Source organism: Tamandua tetradactyla, chromosome 25 (assembly GCF_023851605.1).
Source record: "Tamandua tetradactyla isolate mTamTet1 chromosome 25, mTamTet1.pri, whole genome shotgun sequence".
In the NCBI taxonomy this organism is placed as follows: domain Eukaryota; kingdom Metazoa; phylum Chordata; class Mammalia; order Pilosa; family Myrmecophagidae; genus Tamandua; species Tamandua tetradactyla.
Window position 1 is genome coordinate 43523052 of NC_135351.1, and position 4353 is coordinate 43527404.

The following is a 4353-nucleotide window of genomic DNA, read 5'->3' on the forward strand; positions in this document are numbered from 1 at the left end:
AGCAGGGCACGGGTCACGCTTGGGCAGCGGAAGGGCAGCCCTCAGAGCTGGTCTTGTGTCCGCAGTGCCCTGGGTGGACCAGGGTGGTGCAGGCCCCTAAGCCCAGTGCCCAGGCTACACTCTAGTGGAGGGCCGAGGCTTTTGGGGAGCAGAGCAGGGCAGGTGGGGTCGGGGGGGGGAGGGACAGCCGCCTGGGAGAAAGGGGGTCAGCAGAGGCCGAGCAGGGGCACAGGAGGGGGCTGGGGGTAGGGGGTGTGGGCAGAGCTGGCTGTGTCTCGCTAAGCCCAGCTTGGACCCACACACAGCAGTCTCATACGGAAGGGGTGCTCTTATTGTGGGGCCAGCCATGTCACAAGAGGGTTTTGTGTTATTGGTGTTTTTGACAGAATGTGTTGGTTCAGGTTTCCGGTGTACACTGGGGCACTGGGGCTCCAGGGCATCGCGGTTTCTGGCATCAGGGTTCTTAGCATCGGGTTTCCCAACATGGGGGTTCCCAGACAGTGTAGGCCCTGGACACTGGATCCGGGCATCAGGGCCTGGCGTTGGGGTTCCCGGCCAGCAGCTCCTGGGCCCCGAGGCTAGCTGTGGGACGCCGCCATGCCCCAGCCACCTCCCTAAGCATGTCGGGGGGGCCCCGCCACTGCACCCAGAGCCCAGGGGCCTGTGTGCCCGTCAGCACCAGGGCCTTCTGCGCCCACTACCAAGTAGAAGGGGCAGTAGCATGCGCAGCTCTCTCCTGCCGGCGGGGGAGAGCCGGGGGTCAGTGGGGACAGTGACACCTGTGACCTGGCCGGGAGGCCCCTCCCGCAGGAGTGGAAACTGGGGCTCTGCCAGTCAGCACGTGGTCTAGACCAAGAAGAGACTGGGGTGGGGTGGGGTTGCCCCAGGGTCAGAGGGGACGTGCGGACGGCACTGCGGGCCGGACATCTGTCCAGTGTGACCTTGGCCATCCTTCCAGGCGCCACAAGGTAACGCCTCTTCCCTGCACTCAGTTACCCGGTTCCTGGAGGAACCTGTCAAAGGGACACAGTCCAGCGGCCAGGGGGGACCTTAGTTCAGGCCTCGCCCAGGACAGGGGCTCCTCCCCTCCTCCCACCCACCCCCTCCTCGTGCCCTCCTTGTGCCTCCCAGAGGAGGTAAGTGGCTCCAGAGGCGCCAGGTGAGGAGCCCGCAGGTACCAGGTGAGGAGCCCACACGTGCCAGGTGAGGAGCCCGCAGGTGCCAGGTGAGGAGCCCGCAGGTACCAGATGAGGAGCCCACACGTGCCAGGTGAGGAGCCCGCAGGTGCCAGGTGAGGAGCCCACACGTGCCAGGTGAGGCGCCTGCAGGTGCCAGGTGAGGAGCCCACAGCCCGCAGCACTGAGTGCAGCAGAGCCCAGCAGCCAGGGCCCAGCAGATGCCGCCGGATACCCCAGTGGCAGGGGGGCTCCTGACCCATCCGCCTTCCCTGAGGGAAGGTGACCTCTGTGGTGCCCTCATCTGAACGTTTTCTCTGCATTGGAACTGTAAACCTGTAACCTGTTAAATTCCCTTCCTTAAGGCTGTTCCATTTCTACTATATTACATTCGGCTGCTTAGCAACGAATGCACCATTGTATCCTGCCCCAGACACCGAGTCCGGAGAGAATGCAGTGGGGGCTGCTTGTGGCAGCGGGGCATTCGACTGGGGGCCTGGTCGCTACTGGGTGTAGGTGACATGGCTTGCTGGGGGCTGTCCCCCAGAGCCTCCCGCTGGCCAGTCTTGGGGCCCCTGAGCATGGTGGCTATTTCCAGGACCAAGCCTCCCAGAGAGCAAGGCGAGTACAGCGGCTTTTGTGACTCCCCCGGCATCACCTGGCCGCAGAATCATGCCTTCCAATCTTGAGGGAGGCCATGGGCCACACCTGGCAGGGACAGTGCCGACGCCACAGCATAGAAGAGGACTGGTGCAGGGCCTGCCAGTGGGGTCCTCTTTAAAAAGCACAGCTGGCCCCAGCGTGGGTACCTTCTCTCCCCACGGTACAGAGTTGCCTGCACCTCTGCTGAGACCAAGGCTGCCCCAGGCCCGCCTCAAACGGTGGCCCGGACAGTGCAGCGTGGCGGAGCCACTCAGGACTGCCCTGTACGTGGTGCATGCTGGAGGCCAAGCCTGGGGCTCATAAAAACACCTGCGGCAACACGGAAGCACCTGGAAGAAATGATGTTCAGTGAAATGAGCCAGATGCAAAGCGCAAATAGTGCATGGTCTCACTCATAGGAAGTAATTAGAATGAACAAATTCACGGTCAGAAACGAGAACACGGCTCCTGGGGGACGGACTGGGATAGGGGAGCTGGCGCTTGGCTGATGCAGAGTCTCTGTTTGGGGTGATGGGAGGATTTGGTGACGGTGGTGGTGACGGCAGCACAGCGTCAGCAGCACGGGGTTATATATGTGAACAAGCTTAAAAGGTTAGGTTGTGTATATGGCACTAGAATAAAAATTAAAATATGTATTCGCAGAACGGCACAGCACAGTGGGCCCTAAGCGAATCTATAGTTATTGGTACAATTATAAAAATGTGCTTTCATCAATTCCAACCAATGTCCACAGCAATGCAAAGTGTTAGTGATGGGGCGCTATATGGGAACCCTTTATTTTATGCATGAATGTTCTGTAAACCCATAACTTCTGTAATGAAAAAAAATGTCACTGAAACAGTCTATCCTCATGGTTCAGAAGCACAGGGAGGATCCAATTGCCAGGCTGCTGGGGAAATAACAGGGACCCAACCGGCCTCTTCCTGTCCTGGAGTAAGAAGACAGCTGGGCCTCTGATACCGGAACTGCAAAAGGGGTGTTTGCACACCTCCCTTTAACTGGGATGATACAGCAAAGAGCTCTGAGCAGTGCCTGTCACACACACAGTGCTCAGCAGGTGTGCTTTATTATCAACAGTGTCACCACCATGTCCTGAGAGTCCCGTGGGTGAGGTCTCAGGCCTCTGATAGATGAGCTGGGACGGAGGTGCTGGTGGTCCGTTCCATCCCACCTGGGTGCCCCTAAGCCCTGCAGTCAACGCTGCCTTCTCCGCGCAGCTGGCCAAGGCCTCACGAGACTTCTGACCCCTGTCTGTGCACTCAGAGGGCCAGCCTCCCGTCACACAGAAGGGACAGTTGAGGCTGGGTCCTGGACTGTGGTGAGGCTGCAGGGCTCAGCAGGGTGAGGCGGTGGGCTCCTGCCGTGAGACCCTGTGAGGGGGACCCTGGGGGAGTCCTGCTCAGAGAGGGGAGAGCATGTAGTTTCACAGGGCAGAAGCTGCAGTATCCACTATGTGACCAGGGCAAGGCCAGACACTGGGCAATGGAAGGAAGGCCTCTACATGAGGGCAAACTGAACCTGATGAGCTCAGACGGAAGCTTACAGAGCAAGTTACGATTCCAGGACACAGATTTGGGAGTGTGCATGACAGTGCCAGGAGTGCTGCTGACCTGCTTCCCAGGAAACTGGGGACGTTTATGAGAAACAACCACACAAAGCCTCTGGAAATGGTCTAAGAAAAAGGGCAAACAAAGAAACATCTATTTAAGCAAATCCACAAAAATTCAGTAAAAAGGCAAGTCTATTTCATTTGAACCAAGATCGCTGCCTCCCTCTCCCCTCTCTGCTCAGCGAGGTGAGACTCCAGGGCTCCCGCTTGCCCCAGCTACCTCTTACTGAGGTTAAGTCCTGGGCAAGTGCGGGTGAGAGGTAATTCTCCCGTCTTCCACCCAGCTCCTACTTGTGCAGCGAAGGCTCTACCTTGGGGGTGGTAGGCTGTGACTATGGGTAGAACCAGCTCTTCCCTGGGTTCATGAGGGGCTGGCTCCACGCAGGAGAAGGTAACTGAGAGGACCTCAGGTGGCCATCCCCCGTCACTGCAAGTGCAGCTCCTGGAGCGGGGATGTCACCCAGACAGCAGCATGCCATGGTCCTCACCCCATAAAGCATATGGTTCCTGATCTCTTCCCAAACGAACTTACTTTATTAACAAAAGAGGATGGAGAGGTTCAAACCCAAAGGGAGCCTCAAGGACAGCAGAGGTTTTGGTGAAAGGCAGCAGAGAGGAGATTCATGGATCTAATGAAGACATAGCCTAGAACACAGGTGGGCTGGTTTGCAAGAGAGAACCAGGAACAAGACAGCTGGGAGAAGCCATCCTAGGGCGAGAACAAGCATTAAACACTGAATCAGAAGCCTTCAAAGGAGCCACAGTTTTACTTGATTTGCTTGTAGAGACATTCATGGACTCAGCCTGCAATTAGTGAGAAAGTAGGAGAGCCCCAACCCCATCACAACCACTGGCAGCCCAGGCACCTGGGAGCACACCCAAAGCTGCACGTCCATGAGGAACAAT